This window comes from Macaca fascicularis, chromosome 7 (assembly GCF_037993035.2).
Source record: "Macaca fascicularis isolate 582-1 chromosome 7, T2T-MFA8v1.1".
NCBI lineage: Eukaryota > Metazoa > Chordata > Mammalia > Primates > Cercopithecidae > Macaca > Macaca fascicularis.
The window spans coordinates 25678992-25698125 of NC_088381.1; the positions used below are offsets into that span (position 1 = coordinate 25678992).

The 19134-nt window shown below is 38.3% G+C and overlaps 1 protein-coding gene and 1 pseudogene across 10 annotated transcripts in view; one reads left to right on the forward strand and one right to left on the reverse strand.

Moving 5' to 3' along the window:
- The window catches only part of GALK2 (galactokinase 2), a 172791-nt gene that overhangs the window by 20552 nt on the left and 133105 nt on the right, over nt 1-19134 (forward strand). The gene's annotated exons all lie outside the window — the stretch shown is intronic.
- On the reverse strand, nt 807-18327 carry LOC135971561 (large ribosomal subunit protein eL15-like; annotated as a pseudogene).

Below are 19134 nucleotides of genomic sequence, written 5' to 3' on the forward strand. Positions count from 1 at the left end.
GATTAGCCATTCTTGTCAAGTTTAAGCATCTGGGTTAGACTAGCCTCCTAAAATAAGGTGGGAAACTTTCCACAGCTTCTATTATTTAGAATTATTTATAAAAAGAAAAGACCATTTTTTTTCCTTGAAGATCCAACTAACTTTATAACACTTTTTGGGCTTTGTTTCTGACAACTTTTCTATTTCTTTATTTTTAACCTCTTGTGTCAATTTTAGAAATTTGTATTTTTTCTAGACAAATCAGCCATCTGGATTTAAAAATTTTAAAATCCTTTTAAAATTTATGTTTGTCTATTATTTCTAGTATTGGTTATGTTTAATGACACAAAGTTTTTTTCTATATTATTGTTTTTTTAATTTTAGAAACACCTTGTAATTTTTTTTATCCAATCTGCTATTTTCTCCTGGTTCATTAAATTTTGCTTTTATCTGTTAATTTGTATCTTCTAATTTCTTTGATTTCTTTTTGCTAGGTTCCTGTGTTATATGCATACTTTATTTTCATTATTTCTTTTCTTTTTTTCTTTTAAAGAATTTATTTTAAACCTATTATACCACACAGTATGTTTTAAACACTGCCATATAACCCCCTAATTAGATAAAGACAAAACAGTTTATCTTATTAGAAACAAGATACATCATCACTTATAGAGTTTTCAATCATTATTGCACTTTAACTTTCATAATTTGACAAAGAATTCATGAAACAATCTACAGACTAGTTTTAACAGACAAATAACACTTGTAAGCAGACATGACTGTCCTAAATTGTTTTTTAGGTATCAATTTTACAAGCATTACTTACATTAGTGGCAACAGTGGAGTTGGAGAGTATTGCGCCTTTTCCAAGATGCGCGGTGAGAATCACCAGGAGTGTGGTGGAACTTATGACCCTACCAAGGCCACGGATCTTTTGGCCTGCAGGTGTCAGCCCATGCATCACCCTTTGCTTGTGGACTGGTTTGGTTATCCACTTGGGTGTCAGGACTTTTTCTGACAGCTTTATGGAGTGGATGAATGAGGATAACCTCAAACATTTTGTGTGTTGAATCTTCACCAAAGTAAGAACTCAGGACTCTCAGCCGGGCATGGTGGCTCATGCCTGTAATCCCATCATTTTGGGAGGCCAAGGTGAGTGGATCACTTGAGGCCAGGAGTTCAAGACCAGCCTGGCCAACATGGTGAAACCTTGTTTCTACTAAACATATAACAATTAGCTAGGTGTGGTGGCGCACGCCTATAATCCCAGCTACTCGGGAGACTGAGGCATGAGAATTGGTTGAACCCAGGAGGTGGAGGTTGCAGTGAGTGGAGATTGTGCCACTGCACTCCAGCCTGGGTGACAGAGCAAGACTCTGTCTCAAAAAAAAAAATAGAAAAGAAAATATATATAGAAATAAAATGTATAAATATGTCTGTATATATGTATAAATAAAAATATATGTACATGTATATATGTGTGTGTGTGTGTATATGTGTGTGTATATATATATGAATTTAGTACTCATAACCCCACAGTGGAGTCCAGCTTTCTCCTCTTCAATAGACTTCGAGCATACTTTAGCTGGTTAACACCACAATGGACACGCTTGCCATAAGCTGCGCCCTTAGGAACTGGGCATTTTCGGCCACTATGGTGCACAGGAAGCCTATATATAATGTAACCTTGCTTGACCTTGTAGCCCAGTCAGTGCACTGTTTTGGGCTGGGTGGGTTGTGGAGCCCTGTGGTAGAGCAGAGAGCTGTCAATATTGCTAGCAGGGACTCTCAGAAGAAAGTGCATGATATCAGACTGTTGCTTCTTCCATAGCTCCTGAATGTACTTGTATGCAGCTCTCTTGGCTTACCTGGTGGCTCTTGCCAGACAGAAAGGAAAGCACCTTTCTCCCCCATGATTTATTTTCTTATATGAATAGAAGGCTAGAAAATTTTCTGAGTGCCATTATGGTTGTGTCTCATGGGTTTTGATATGTAGACCTCTCATTATTTTCAAAATAGCTATAGCTGTGGCCTTAATTTCCACTTTCCTTCAACTTCTTGCTCGCTAATTTGCTCTTCACCTCTTTTCATTCTTCTATTCAACCTACTATTTTTATTTTCACCATCGTAACCTTGTTTTCTAAGATCTCTAATATAATTATAGTTTTATTTTTATGTTTAATTTTTGATCTTGGAGAAATTTATTGTGATGAAAGAACAAAACAGAGATTCAAATTCACCCTCCTTTCCCAATGGTAATTATCATACTTTGAAATTCCATCTATAACATATATTAAATTCTCAAATATAACAGTAATAATAGTAATAACTATAATTATTTTATACTTATAAAACCCTCAAACAAACTTTTGCAGTGAGTTCTAGTATTAGCCTCAGTTTGTAGATGAGGAAATTTGAGGCGTAGAGCAACTCATACAAATTAACATAATTAATGTTATAACCAATCGTTCTTACATTAGTATTAAAAATTAACATTTTCTATAATGCCATGCCTCGATATCCTGATGTTGAAGAGAAGACAAGCACAGACAGGATGGGGGACTTGCCCAAGGTCACAGTGGAAGACTGAAAATACATGTCATAGCTCCTGAAATTTTAATTCATTCATTTCTGCAGTTAGCCACATGGTCTGAGAGAATTAGTCCTTTTAGTAAAGTCCATTTCATTCATGACAGTCATAGCTTTGTTTCTCAAGTTCTGTTACTAATACTGCTATTCTTTTTTCTTTGTTTCTTTTTCTTTTTTCTTTTCTTTTCTTTTTTTTTAAGATTTTAAGTCAAAAGAGCATTCAGAGCACCAGAGTCAGCAATTCGTGCTGCAGTACTTTGGCCAATTCCCCCTTTAACAATATGATCTTTGTAGGAGCTCTTATTTTCATATTGAAATGCTCATTGTATTTTTTGGGGGGGCATACTTTCAGTGACTGCATTAAGACACAAGGTCTTGTTGGTAGCTCACCTAGAGGTAAAATACAGCTACTTACCCCAATTACAGCCCACCATTCATTATTAGAAGATTAGGTATGAAGTTTAGAAAAACACTGTTCACTTCAGTTCTTTCTGTTCTTAGAGAAAAATGCTTTCCTTGTTTGCCTCCATGCATTTGAATTTCAAAGGTAGGAATGTTGTATAGTAAGCCTCTTGGTGATGAAGCAGTTATAAGCCATGAACGGACTGCCTTCCCAAGGAAGTCTAGGAAAATGACAAAGTTATAATTCAAAATAATTTCATTAAGACACATTTTAGGAGACTTATTCTAACTCTGCTGTTAGCACTTCTTGTTATTTGTGTTTGCAGTCCTTGTAAAAACAAACTAATAAGGATTCAAGTTCAGGAGAACTTGAATTTCATCTATATATGATTTTCACAGGCAGAAACATTAACCCCTATTAAGGCTAGCAGTATTACCTAAACCGGAAAAGTGGGAGTTATACTTAATCGCTCTCTTTCCCACATTTAATTGTACCAATTCCTTTGGATTTGACAAATAACACCTTAATTTCACTCTTCTCTACCTATAGCTTTAAAGTATTTTCAGCATTTCTCTCTAGATATATTACAATGAACTGCTATTAGATCTCTTTATTTCTACAATCCAAATTCCACACACTACCCAGTGAGCTTTTTCAAATGCAAAATTGATGATTTACTTCATTTTTAAATGTCTGTTCACATCCATTGCCTGTATGTTGAAAGCCAGGTTTCTCAATATGTCATGATAAGGCCCTTTAAGATCTGAGGCTTGATACCCTCCAACCTCCTCCCCTCCTGTTCTCTTCTGATGTTTTTAGAACCCTGTTTGTAGTTTTCTGAATGCAGTATGCTTGGGCCTTTTCATGCCAATTGCCTAGAGTGCTTCGCCCTTTGCAACCTGTCTGACATCATCCTTTAAAATTTATTTCAAACATTACATCTTTGGGGATCCTTTAATGTACCTTCCCTCTTTTTGATTTATCTTACCACTCATATTCTCTCATAGCAGGGACTCTCTGTGCTCCCAAAGGACTGTGTTTGGCCAACTTGTCACTGTGTTGTTTCCCTTTATTGTGAATTTTGGCTTACCTATTTTCCTCTTTTGCTAGACCCTTCCTCTTCCTCTTCCTCTTCCTCTTCCTCTTCCTCTTCCTCTTCCTCCCCTCATCTCCTCTTCTTTCTTTTGAGACAGGGTCTCACTCTGTTGCCCAGATTGAAGTGCAGTGGCACAATTATGGCTCACTGCAGCCTTGACTTCCTGGGCTCAGGTGAATCTCCCACCTCAGCCTCCTGAATAGCTAGGACTACAGGCATGCATGCACCATGGTGCCCAGCTAATATTTTGTATTTTTTATAGAGATGGAGTTTTGCCATGTTGCCCAGGCTGGTCTGGAATTCCTGAGCTCAAGTAATCTGCCTTGCCCTCCCAAAGTGCTGGGATTACGTACATGAGCCACCGCACCTAGCCAACTTTTAAATTTCTTAAGGCCAAGGATTCTTATTCATCTCCTTTCAAAGAGTACTTAGTACAGCATCAGTAAATGTTTCTTTTTTTAAAAAAAGACTTTTTTTTGGAAACAGAGTCTTAATCTGTTGCCCAGGCTGGAGTGCGGTGGTGCCGTGGCGCGATCTCGGCTCACTGCAGCCTCCACCTCCTGGGTTCAAGCGATTCTTGTGCCTCAGCCTCCTGAGTAGCTGGGATTACAGGCGCCCGCCACCAGGCCTGGCTAAATTTTGTTTTTTAAAAAAAAGTTTTTTATTTTGAAATACTTTTAGACTTATAGAAAAGTCAAATAATAGTTGAAAAATTACTGTATATTCCTCTCCCAAATTCCCCAAACTTAACATTTTACCACATTTGCTTTATCATTCTCTATCTCTGTTTTAATTTTTAATTTTTATGGGTACATAATATAGATGTATATATTTATGGGGTACATGAGATATTTTGATACAGGCATACAATGTATAATAATCCCATCAGGGTAAATAGGGTATTCATCACCTCAAACATTTATAATTTCTTTGTGTTATAAACATTCCAGTTATCTTATAGTTATTATAAAATGTAAAATAAATTTTTGTTGACTGTAATAACTGTTATGCTATCAAATACTAGATCTTATTCATTCTATCTAATTATATTTTTGCATCTATTAACCATCCCCACTCCCTCACCTCTGCTACCCTTCGCAACCTCTGGTAGCCATCATTCTACTCTCTTTCTCCATGAGTTCAGTTGTTTTAATTTTTAGCTCCTGCAGATAAGTGATAATATATGAAGTTTGTATTTCTGTGCATGACTTGTTTCAAAATACCAACTTCTCCTTTTGTTCATCTTTTGTATTTTTTGCTTTAATTTCATTTATTTCTGCTCTCATCTTTGTTATTTCTTCTACTAATTTCAGGTTTGTCTTTCTCTTGTTTTTCTATGTTAAGATACGTCATTAGGTCATTTATTTGGTGTTTTTCTACTTTTTTGATGTGGGCATTTATTTCTATAAACTTTCCTCTTAGCATTCCATCACTGTAACCCAAAGGTTTTGCTGTGTTGTGTTTTCATTTTTATTTGCTTCAAGAAATTTTAAGCCGGGCGCGGTGGCTCAAGCCTGTAATCCCAGCACTTTGGGAGGCTGAGACGGGCGGATCACAAGGTCAGGAGATCGAGACCATCCTGGCGAACACGGTGAAACCCCGTCTCTACAAAAAAATACAAAAAGCTAGCCGGGCGAGGTGGCGGGCGCCTGTAGTCCCAGCTACTCGGGAGGCTGAGGCAGGAGAATGGCGTGAACCCGGGAGGCGGAGCTTGCAGTGAGCTGAGATCCGGCCACTGCACTCCAGCCCGGGTGACAGAGCAAGACTCCGTCTCAAAAAAAAAAAAAAAAAAAAAAAAAAAAAAAAAAAAAAAAGAAATTTTAAAGTTTCCTTCTTAACTTCTTCATTGACCTACTGGTCATTCAGGAACATATTGTTTAATTGTGTTTGTATATTTCTAAAGTTCCTCCTATTGATTTCTAGTTTTATTCCATTGTTGTCAGAAAAGATACATGATATGATTTCATTTTTTTGAATTTTTAGAGGCTAGTTTTGGCTGGGCGTGGTGGCTCATGCTGGTAATCCCAGCACTTTGGGATGCCAAGGCGGGCAGATCACTTGAGGTCGGGAGTTTGAGACCAGCCTGACCAACATGGAGAAACCCTGACTTTACTAAAAATACAAAATTAGCTGGGTGTGGTGGTGCATGCCTGTAATCCAAGCTACTTGGGAGGCTGAGGCAGGAGAATGGCTTGAACCGGGGAGGCAGAGGTTGCGGTGAGCCAAGATCACGCCATTGCACTCCAGCCTGGGTAACAAGAGCGAAACTGTGTCTCAAAAAAAAAAAAAAAAAAAAAGACTAGTTTTGTGGCCTAAGATATGGTCTGTTTTTGAGACTCAACCATGTGCCCAGGAAAGGAATGTGTATTCTGTCGCTGCTGGATGAAATGTTCTGTAAATAACTATTAGGTCCATTTGGTATAGTGCAGATTAAATCTCATGTTTCTTTGTTGATTTTCTCTCTGGATGATCTGTCCAATGCTGAAAGTGGAGTGTTGAAGTCTCCAGCTATTATTGTTTTGGGGCCTCTCTTTTTAGCTCTGATAATATTTGTTTTATATATTTGGATGCTCCAGTATAAGGTGCATATATATTTACAACTGTTACTTCTCTTGCTGAATTGACCCCTTTATCATTATATAATGACCTTCTTTTTCTCTTCTTATGGTTTTTATTTTGAAATCTATTTTGTATAATATAAGTATAGCTACTTCTGCTCTTTTTTGGTTTCCATTGGCACGGAATATCTTTTTTCATCCCTTTTCTTTTTCAGTCTATGTGTGTCTTTAGAGGTGAAGTATATTTCCTGTAGGCAATAGATCATTGGATTTTGTTTTGTTTTTAATCCATTCATCCATTCTATGTCCTTTGACTGGAGAGCTGAGTCCATTTATGTTCAATGTTATTGTTGATAAGTAAGGACTTTTCTGCCATTTTATTGTTGTGTTCTTGTTGTTTTGTAGTCTTCTCTTCCTTCCTTCCTGTCTTGCTTTTTGTGAAGGTGATTTTCTCTGGTTTTTAATTTCTAGATTTTTATTTTTTGTGTATCTGTTTTGTGTTTTTTATTTGAGGTTACCATGAGGCTTGCAAATAACATCTTATCACCCTTTTTTAAAACTGATATTAACACCAATTACAAAAAGAAACAAGGAAGAAAAGAGAAAACTAAAAAAAACCTTCAAATTCATCTACCTTCTTTTTTAACTTTTTGTTGTTTTTATTCATATCTTATTGTCTGTGTCTTGAGAAGTTATTGTAGTTATTTTTTTTGATGGGTTCATGTTTTAGTCTTTCTACTCAAGATATGAGTAGTATACACACCACAGTTATAGTGTTACAATCTTCTATGTTTGTGTCTTTCTTATTACCAGTGAATTTTCTATCGTCAGATGATTTCTTTTTTGAAAAATATTAACTTTTACTGTTGATATGTGGGTACATGTGCACATTTGTTATATGGGAATATTGTGTGATGCTGGGGTTTGGGGCCTGTGTCCTGTCATTCAGGTAATAAGCATAGTACCTGATAGTTTTTCAACCCGTACCCCATTCCTCCTCTCCTCCCTCTAGTAGTCTAGAGTGTCTTTTGTTTCCATGTTTATATCCATGTGTGCTCAGTGTTTAGCTCTTACTTATAAGTAAGAACACAATATTTTGTTTTCTGTTCGTGTGTTTATTTGCTTAGGATAATGGCTTCCCACTGCATCCATTTTACTGCAGAGAATTCGGTATTACTCTTTTTTATGGCTATGTAGTATTACAGGGTGTTTATGTGCTACATTTTTTTTATCCAGTCTACCATTGATAGGCACCTGGGTTTGATTCCATGTCTTTCTTACTGTGAATAGCACAGCAGTGAACACATGAGTACATTTGTCTTTTTGGTAGAATGATTTATTTTCCTTTGGATGTATACCCAGTAATGGGATTGCTGGGTCAAATGGTAGGTCTGTTTTAAGTTCTTTGAAGAAACTCCAGATACTTTCTAATTTATATTTCCATCAACAGATTATAAATGTCCCCTTTTCATTGCAGCCTCATCAGCATCTCTTAGTTTTTGACACATTTTGGTAATAGCCATTCTGACTAGTGTGAGATGGGTATCTCATTGTGGTTTTGATTTTGATTTTGATTTCTTCAGATGATTTCTTTTTGCTTATTAACATCCTTTTCTCTCAGTTTGAAGTTTCTTTAGCATTTCTTGTAGGATATGTCTGCTGTCAGTGACAGCAGTTTTTGTCTGTCTCAGAAAGTCTTTGTTTCTTTTTCATGTTTGAAGTATATTTTTGCTAGATATACTATTCTAGGATACACATTTTTTTTTTTTTCTTTCAGCAGTTTTAAGTATGTCTTGCCATTCTCTCCTAGCTAGTCTCCACTGAGAAGTGTGCTGACGGATGTAATGGAGCTCCTTTACATATTACTGGTTTCTCTTCTCTTCCTGCTTTTAGGATCTTTCTTTATCCTTGACCTTTGGGAGTTTGATTATTAAATGTCTGGAGGTAGTCTTATTTGGGTTAAATCTGCTTGGTGTTCTATAACCTTCTTATACTTGAATATTGATATATTTCTCTAGGTTTAGAAAGTTCTCTTTTATTATTCCTTTGAATAAACGTCCTACCCCAGTCTCTCTCACTGTCTATGTTTTTCAGGCCGATAAATCTTAGACTTGCCCTTTAGAGGCTATTTTCTGTAACTTGTCGGCATGCTATATTCTTTTTTATTCTTTTTTCTTTTATGTCCTCTCACTGTGTATTTTCAAATACCCTGCCTTCAAGCTCACCAATTCTTTCTTCTACTTGATCAATTCTGCTATTGAGTGACTCTGATGCATTCTTCAGTATTTCAATTGAGAGTTTCACTCTAGAATTTGTTTGATTCTTTTAAATTATTTTGATCTCTTTGTTAAAAGTATCTGATAGGATTCTGAATTTTTTCTCTGTATTATCCTGAATTTTTTTTTGAGACGGTGTCTCACTCTGTCGCCAGGCTGGAGTACAGTGGTACAATCTCAGCTCACTGCAACCTCTGCTTCCCGGGTTCAAGCGATTGTCCTGCCTCAGCCTCCCGAGTAGCTGGGACTACAGGTGTTCACTACCACACCCAGCTAATTTTTGTGTTTTTAGTAGAGACAGGGTTTCACCATGTTGGCCAGAATGGTCTTGATCTCTTGACCTCATGATCTGCCCACCTTGGCCTCCCAAAGTGCTGGGATTACCGGCGTGAGCCACTGCACCTGGTCTGTTACCCTGAATTTTGTTGAGCTTCCTCAAAATAGCTATTTTGAATTCTCTATGTGAAAGGTCACTTGTCTCTGTCACTCTGGGAATAGCCACTGGTGCCTCATTTAGTTCATTTGGTGATGTCATATTTTCCTTGATGGTCTTGATGCTTGTGGATGTTCACTGATGTCTGGACATTGAAGACTCAAGTATTTATGGTAGTCTCCAGTCTGGATTTATTTGTATCCTTTTTGGGCAGGCTTTCTAGGTATTTGAAGGGAATTGAGTGTTATGATCTAAGTCTTTGGTCACTGCAGCTATATCTTTATTAGGGGGTACCCCACACCCAGTAACACTGTGTCTCTTGCCTTCTTGTAGAGGTACTGCCTTGGTGGTGTTGGGTAAGATCTGGGAGAATTCCCTGGATTACCAGGCAGAGTCTGTTATTCTTTACCATAATTTTCCCCCAAACAGAATTTCTTTCTCCATGCTGAGTTTCTTGGAGTTGGGGGATGGGAAACACAAGTACCCTTGTGGCCACTGTCATTGGATCTACACTGGGTCAGACTCAAAGTTCACACAGCACTGGGTCTTGCCTGAGGCCTGCAGAAACCATGTCATGGTTACCACTGATGCTCCCTCAAGGCCCAAGCAGGTGGCAAACCCAGCCAGACTTGTGGCCTTCTCTTTAGGGTGATGAGCTCCCCCTCAGCCCAGGATTGGTCCAGAAATGCTGTCTAGGAGTCAGGGCATAGAGTAAGGAACCTTAGGAATCTACTTGGTGCTGTATTCCACTGTGGCTGAGCTGGCACCCAAGCTGCAAGACAAAGTCCTTCCTACTCTTCCCTCCTCTTTCCTCAAGCAGAAGTATTTCCCTGTGGCCACCTCCCCCTTGTCTGTAGTGAGTAATGCCTGGTTATTGCTGATGTTTACTGCCTGGCTACCACTGTTTACCCAAGAACTCTTCTGTCAGCTTGTAGTGCATGCTGCTGGGCCTGGGATGCTCCCTTCAGGGTAGTGAGCTCCTCTCCGGTCCAGCACAGGTCCAAAAATGCCATCCAGGGCCAAGTCCTAGAATTGTGGACCCCAGGATTCCTTGGGTGGTCTGTATCACAGTAACCAGGCTGGTACCCATGCTTCAGGAGAAAGTTCCGTTTAATCTTCCTTCTTTCCTCAAGCAGAACAAGTCTCTTCCCATGGCCATCACACTGGGAATGCACAGGGTCATCCAAGTCCTATGACAAATACTACCTGGCAATCACTGATGTTCATTCAAGGTCTGACAGCTCTGTAGTCAGCAGGCAATGAATTCTCCCAGGACTAGTTCCTTCTCTTCAAGGCAGTAGATTCCCCTCTGGCCCAGGATGTGTAGAAATGTTGTCAGGGTTTTCAGTGCCTTACAAAGACTTAGAGTGACTTTCAGATTTGTTTAGGAACCTGTTGTGCTTTAGCCCATGGTGGCTGGGCTAGCCAGAACTTACTTTCAGGCTGCTGGGATGGTCAATTTCCCTCTAGCTAAGGCTGGTCTAAATGCTCCTTCCAGGGGCACTGGCTGATTTCTGCACTGTGTTACTTTCTACTGATACAGGACAGCACTGAATTCCAAAGCAAAGCCCCATAATCACTGTACTCCTCCATGTGCACAGATTCTCTCTCCATGCTACATGGCCACCACCATTGCTGGAGGATAAGAGAGGGGTGGTGTCAATGATTCAAGACTATCTTTCCGACCGTCTTCAGTGTCAAATTCCTTGACATGATTTTAAAACCAGATATTGTGATTATTCACCTGATTTTGGGTTCTTATGAGGTGCTTTCTTCTGTGGATAGTTAGTTGTTCAACTTGTTATTTCTGCAGGAAGATGATCCCTAGAGGGTTCTACTTGGCTATCTTGCTCCTATCCCCTTATAATATTTTTCCTGAACAGTTTGTGATTAAGTTGAGGACCTGATGCCTGTTAGAAGACAAAATCTCAACTAATTTAAATACTCTAATTAGCTTTTATTATTATTTTCAATTCATGAGTTGGGCAGCATCTAAAAATAGAGAGGTGCTATGCTAGGCATGGCAGAACAGTTGGTTTTTACAAAATAGCTTGAAGAAGAACAAGTGAAAAAGCATAATAAAAAGCAGATTGGTTAACATCAGGTTACTTCAGGTTCGTTTTCTTGTAAGGGTTAAAACAGAGGTGACCTCCTTACAATGCTGGCTAAAACTGGCCTGTTTAGGAATTTGGCTACCATGTCTCTCCTGCTTTTTTATAGATCAGATAAACAACTTAGTTTTGGTTTGGTGATGGGGAACTTTAGCATGAATGACTCCATTTTGACCTAGTGGAACTCAGCCCAAAATAACGGTCTTCCATAAATTTTATTTAACATGCTCTTTTAACCTTAAATACTTGAATGCATATTTCCTAAAAACAAGGATATTCTTTTATATAATCAGAGCATAATGATTAAAATTAGGAAATTAACATTGATAGAACAGTATTATCTAATTGACAGATGTGATGTGTTACCAGTTATCCTACTCATGTCCTTTATAGCAAAATACAGCATACATGGGTGGATACATTCTAAGACCCCTCAGTGAATGCTTGAAACCACAGATAGTACTGAATCCTATATATACTATTTGCTTTTTTTCTATATATAAATACCTATGATAAAGTTTAATTTATAAATTAGGCATAGCAAGAGAGTAACAATAATAACTAAAAATAAAATAGAACAATTTTAACAGTATACCAACAACACTACTCACAGGCTTTGGAGTCATTATTAAGTAAAATTATGGTTACTTGAACACAAGCACTGCAATATAGAGACAATACAGATGTCAAGCTGATAATGAGATGACTACCAAGTGACTAGTGGGTGCGTAGCATATATAGTGTGGATATGCTGGACAAAGGGAAGACTCATGTCCTGGGCAGGACAGAATGGGACAGTGTGAGATTTTATCATGCTACTCAGAATGGTGTGCAATTTAAAACTTAGGAATTGTTTATTTCTGTATTTTTCCATTTAATATTTTCAAACCATGGTTGACAGCAGATAACTGAAGTCATAGAAAATAAAACCACAAATAAGGGTGGACTGCTATATTTTTTCCTGTTCTAAGACCCAATCTAGGATGTATACTATACTTACTTGTTGCCTCTTTAATTTTTTTGTTTGTTTGTTTTTTTTTTGAGATGGAGTCTTGCTCTGTCGCCCAGGCTGGAGTGCAGTGGCACAATCTTGGCTCACTGCAAGCTCCATCTCCTGGGTTCACGCCATTCTCCTGCCTCAGCCTCCCAAGGAGCTGGGACTACAGGCGCCCACCACCATGTCCGGCTAATTTTTTTTTTGTAGTTTTCGTGGAGATGGCGTTTCACTGTGTTAGCCAGGATGGTCTTGATCTCCTGACCCTGTGATCCACCCGCCTCGGCCTCCCAAAGTTCTGGGATTACAGGCATGAGCCGCTGCGCCCGGCCTAATCTTTTTTATTGTGGAACACTTCCTCAGCCTTTCTATGTGTTTTATGAGCAGCTGTTTTACAGAATATTCCTCAGTTTGAGTTTTAGGGAAGATTGTGAAAAACTTCGAAATGGACCAAAAGATTATCAGGTATCTTCAAAGGAAAACTAGAAGTTGTCTAGTATACCTTTCAAGTTATCTGATTTCTATGTGAGTTCTGAGGTTTTCATTGTATTCATGGATTCATGGTATTTTACAACTCTGTAGGTCATATAAAACTGTTAGCAATGCAAATTATGTATTATTTTCCATAGGAATTGCAAATCCTGTCTGGTGGAATGCAATTGATTGCCCCCTGGCTATTAATGTTTTCCAGTTTTTTTGTATACATTTCTCTTTTTTTTCCCCCTAATATCACATTTGTTATGTTATAAAAGAGGGAAATGTGATTATCACTGATATTTTAAATGCATGTTTTTTTAAAATTATACTTTAAGTTCTAGGGTACATGTGCGCAATGTGCAGGTTTGTTTCATATATATACATGTGCCATGTTGGTGTGCTGCACCCATTAACTGGTCATTTACATTAGGTATATCTCCTAGTGCTATCCCTCTCCCTTCCCTTCACCCCACAACAGGCCCTGGTATGTGATGTTCCTCTTCCTGTGTCCATGTGTTCTCATTGTTCAATTCCCACCTATGAGTGATAACATGTGGTGTTTGGTTTTTTGTCCTTGCGATAGTTTGCTGAAAATGATGGTTTCTAGCTGCATCCATGTCCCTACAAAGGACATGAACTCATCCTTTTTTATGGCTGCATAGTATTCCATGGTGTATATGTGCCACATTTTCTTAATCCAGTCTATCATTGATCGACATTTGAGTTGGTTCCAAGTCTTTGCTATTGTGAATAGTGCTGCAGTAAACATACATGTGCATATGTCTTTATAGCAGCATGACTTATAATCCTTTGGGATATACCCAGTAATGTGATGGCTGGGTCAAATGGTATTTTTAATTCTAGATCCTTAAGGAATCGCCACACTGTCTTCCACAGTGGTTGAACTAGTTTACAGTCCCACCAACAGTGTAAAAGTGTTCCTATTTCTCCACATCCTCTCCAGCACCTGTTGTTTCCTGACTTTTTAATGATTGCCATTCTAACTTGTGTGAGATGGTTTTTCATTGTGGTTTTGATTTGCATTTCTTTGACGGCCAGTGATGATGAGCATTTTTTCATGTGTCTGTTGGCTGCATAAATGTCTTCTTTTGAGAAGTTCTGTTCATATCCTTCGCCCACTTTTTGATGGGGTTGTTTTTTTCTTGCAAATTTGTTTGAGTTCTTAGTGGGTTCTGGATATTAGCCCTTTGTCAGATGAGTAGATTGCAAAAATTTTCTCCCATTCTGTAGGTTGCCTGTTCACTCTGATGGTAGTTTCCTTTGCTGTGCAGGAGCTCTTTAGTTTAATTAGATCCCATTTGTCAATTTTGGCTTTTGTTGTCATTGCTTTTGGTGTTTTAGACATGAAGTTCTTGCCCATGCCTATGTCCTGAATGGTATTGCCTAGGTTTTCTTCTAGGGTTTTGATGGTTTTAGGTCTAACATTTAAGTCTTTAATCCATCTTGAATTAATCTTTGTATAACGTGTAAGGAAGGGATCCAGTTTCAGCTTTCTACATATGGCTAGCCAGTTTTCTCAGTACCATTTATTAAATGGGGAATCCTTTCCCCATTTCTTGTTTTTGTCATGTTTGTCAAAGATCAGATGGTTGTAGATGTGTGGTATTATTTCTGAGGGCTCTGTTCTGTTCCATTGGTCTATATCTCTGTTTTGGTACCAGTACCATGCTATTTTGGTTACTGTAGCCTTGTAGTATAATTTGAAGTCAGGTAGTGTGATGCCTCCAGCTTTATTCTACTTGCTTAGGATTGCCTTGGCAATGCGGGCTCTTTTTTGGTTCCATATGAACTTTAAAGCAGTTTTTTCCAATTCTGTGAAGAAAGTCATTGGTAGCTTGATGGGATGGCATTGAATCTATAAATTACCTTGGGCAATATGGCCATTTTCATGATATTGATTCTTCCTATCCATGAGCATGGAATGTTCTTCCATTCGTTTGTGTCCTCTTTTATTTCTTTGAGCAGTGGTTTGTAGTTCTCCTTGAAGAGGTCCTTCACATCCCTTGTAAGTTGGATTCCTAGGTATTTTATTCTCTTTGAAGCAATTGTGAATGGGAGTTCACTCATGATTTGGCTGTCTGTTATTGGTGTATAAGAATGCTTGTGATTTTTGCACATTGATTTTGTATTCTGAGATGTTGCTAAAGTTGCTTATCAGCTTAAGGAGATTTTGGGCTGAGATGATGGAGTTTTCTAAATATACAATCATGTCATCTGCAGACAGGGACAATTTGACTTCCTCTTTTCCTAATTGAATACCCTTTATTTCTTTCTCCTGCCTGATTGCCCTGGCCAGAACTTCCAACACTATGTTGAATAGGAGTGGTGAGAGAGGGCACCCCTGTCTTGTGCCAGTTTTCAAAGGGAATGCCTCCAGTTTTTGCCCATTCAGAATGATATTGGCTGTGGGTTTCTCATAAATAGCTGTTATTTTTTGAGATACGTCCCAGCAATACCTAATTTATTGAGAGTTTTTAGCATGAAGGGCTGTTGAATTTTGTCAAAGGCCTTTTCTGCATCTATGGAGATAATCATGTGGTTTTTGTCTTTGGTTTTGTTTATATGCTGGATTACGTTTATTGATTTGCGTATGCTGAACCAGCCTTGCATCCCAGCGATGAAGCCCACTTGATCATGGTGGATAAGCTTTTTGATGTGCTACTGGATTCCGTTTGCCAGTATTTCATTGAGGATTTTTGCATCAATGTTCGTCAAGGATATTGGTCTAAAATTCTCTTTTTTGTGTGTGTCTCTGCCAGGCTTTGGTATCAGGATGATGCTGGCCTCATAAAATGAGTTAGGGAGGATTCCCTCTTTTTCCATTGAATGGAATAGTTTCAGAAGTAATGGTACTAGCTCCTCTTTGTACCTCTGGTAGAATTCGACTGTGAGTCCGTCTGGTCCTGGATTTTTTTTGGTTGGTAGGCTTTTAATTATTGCCTCAATTTCAGATCCTGTTATTGGTCTATTCAGGGATTCAACTTCTTCCTGGTTTAGTCTTGAGAGGGTGTATGTGTCTAGGAATTTATCCATTTCTTCTAGATTTTCTAGTTTATTGGCATATAGGTGTTTATAGTATTTTCTGATGGTAGTTTGCATTTCTGCGGGATCGGTGGTGGTATCCCCTTTATCATGTTTTATTGCATCCATTTGATTCTTCTCCCTTTTCTTCTTTATTAGTCTTGCTAGCAGTTTATCAATTTTGTTGATCTTTTTGAAAAACCAGCTCCTAGATTCATTGGTTTTTTTGAAGGGTTTTTTGTGTCTCTATCTCCTTCAGTTCTGCTCTGATCTTAGTTATTTCTTGCCTTCTGCTAGCTTTTGAATTGGTTTGCTCTTGCTTCTCTAGTTCTTTTAATTGTGATGTTAGGGTGTCAATTTTAGATCTTTCCTGCTTTCTCTTGGGGGCATTTAGTGCTATAAATTTCCCTCTACACACTGCTTTAAATGTGTCCCAGAGATTCTGGTATGTTGTATCTTTGTTCTCATTGGTTTCAAAGAGCATCTTTATTTCTGCCTTCATTTCGTTATGTACCCAGTAGTCATTCAGGAGCAGGTTGTTCAGTTTCCATGTAGTTGTGTGGTTTTGAGTGTCAGAATCCTGAGTTCTAGTTTGATTGCACTGTGATCTGAGAGACAGTTTGTTATAATTTCTGTTCTTTTTTTTTTTTTTTTTTTTGAGACAGAGTCTGACTCTGTTGCCCAGGCTGGAGTGCAGTGGCTGGATGTCAGCTCACTGCAAGCTCTGCCGCCCGGATTCACGCCATTCTCCTGCCTCAGCCTCCCGTGTAGCTGGGACTACAGGCGCCCGCCACCTTGCCCCGATAGTTTTTTGTATTTTTTAGTAGAGACGGGATTTCACCGTGTTAGCCAGGATGGTCTCGATCTCCTGACCTCATGATCTGCCCGTCTCGGCCTCCCAAAGTGCTGGGATTACAGGCTTGAGCCACCACGCCCTTCCAATTTCTGTTCTTTTAGATTTGCAGAGGAGTGCTTTACTTCCAACTGTGTGGTCAATTTTGGAATAAGTGCGATATGGTGCTGAGAGGAATGTATATTGTGTTGATTTGGGGTGGAGAGTTCTGTAGATGTCTATTAGGTTGGCTTGGTGCAGAGTTGAGTTCAATTCCTAAATATCCTTGTTAACTTTCTGTCTCATTGATCTGTCTAATGTTGACAGTGGGGTGTTAAAGTCTCCCATTATTATTGTGTGGAAGTCTAAGTCTCTTTGTAGATCTCTAAGGACTTGCTTTATGAATCTGGGTGCCTCTGTATTGGGTGCAAATGTATTTAGGATAGTTAGCTCTTCTTGTTGAATTGATCCATCCCTTTACCATTATGTAATGGCCTTCTTTGTGTCTTTTGATCTTTGTTGGTTTAAAGTCTGTTTTATCAGAGACTAGGATTGCAACCCCTGCCAGTTTTTGTTTTCCATTTGCTTGGTAGATCTTCCTCCATCCCTTTATTTTGAGCCTATGTATGTCTCTGCATGTGAGATGGGTCTCCTGAGTACAGCAAACTGATGGGTCTTAACTCTTTATCCAGTTTGCCAGTCTGTGTCTTTTAATTGCTGCAGTTAGCCCAGTTACAATTAAGGTTAATATTGTTATGTGTGAATTTGATCCTGTCATTATGATGATAGCTGGTTATTTTGCTCGTTAGTTGATGCAGTTTCTTCCTAGCATTGATGGTCTTTACAATTTGGCATGTTTTTGCAGTGGCTGGTACTGGTTGTTCCTTTCCATGTTTTGTGCTTCCTCCCAGAGCTCTTGTAGGGCAGGCCTGGTGGTGACAAAATCTCTCAGCATTTGCTTGTCTGTAAAGGATTTTATTTCTCCTTCACGTATGAAACTTAGGTTGGCTGGATATGAAATTCTGGGCTGAAAATTCTTTTCTTTAAGAATGTTGAATATTGGCCCCCCCTCTTCTGGCTTGTAGAGTTTCTGCCGAGAGAACTGCTGTTAGTCTGATGGGCTTCCCTTTGTGGGTAACCCGACCTTTCTCTCTGGCTGCCCTTAACGTATTTTCTTCATTTCAACTTTGGTGAATATGACAATTATGTGTCTTGGAGTTGCTCTTCTTGAGGAGTATCATTGTGGTGTTCTCTGTATTTCCTGAATTTGAATGTTGGCCTGCCTTGCTAGGTTAGGGAAGTTCTCCTGGATAATATCCTGCAGAGTGTTTTCCAACTTGGTTTCATTCTCCCCATCACTTTCAGGTACACCAATCAGACGTAGATTTGGTCTTTTCACATAGTCCCATATTTCTTGGAGACTTTCTTTGTTTCTTTTTACTCCTTTTTCTCTAAACTTCTCTTCTTGCTTCATTTCATCTTCAGTTCTGATACCCTTTCTTTCAGCTGATCGAATTGGCCACTGAAGCTTGTGCATTCTTCGCATAGTTCTCAGGCCATGGTTTTCAGCTCCATGAGGAGCTGGAGTCTCTCTGAATCTACTGTGATTTTGGGACTGTCCAATTCATGAATTGTTCATTGCTCAGTTAAACCCCTTTAAATTTAACTAGAATGAAGTTTTTATTTTAACAGTTTAAAGACCTTGTTATGTGTGAATTTGATCCACACATAGAATTTTGTTAACTTTTTTCCTAAAAACCCAGGCTTTGAATTTATTAACTTAGGTCTGCTGTTTTCTACTCCCCATATCATTACTTTCTGTTCTTATCTTTTTTGTGTCATTCTTTTTGTTTATTTTCTAGCCTATGGAGATGAGAATTTATTATCATTTTTTCATTTTTACTGCTAAAGTGTTTAGAACTATGGAGTTTTCTGACTGCTTTAAATGTATCCCATATATTTTTAATGAGTAGAGCTTTTAATGTTATTATTATTTTTAGATTCTTTCACTTTATTTCCCCTTTCACCCAAGAGTTGTTTAAAAGATACTTAAGAAATTTGCAGGTAGGAGGACGTTTTGTCATTTTTCTTGTTAATAATTTCTAGTTCTGTTGCATTGAGTGTTGTTTGTATTATTTCTACTTTATGGAATTTAGTAATGTTTCATTGTAACCAAATATATGATCAGTATTTGTGAATGTTCCATGTACTCTTGAGAAGTTGTATTGCCTATTATGAGGGTACAATGTTTGATATATGTATATATCCATAAAATTTACTTTATCAAGTTTATTGAGCCTTTTCTATGTGATTTGGCCTCCTTGATGTACTAAGGTGTCTTATA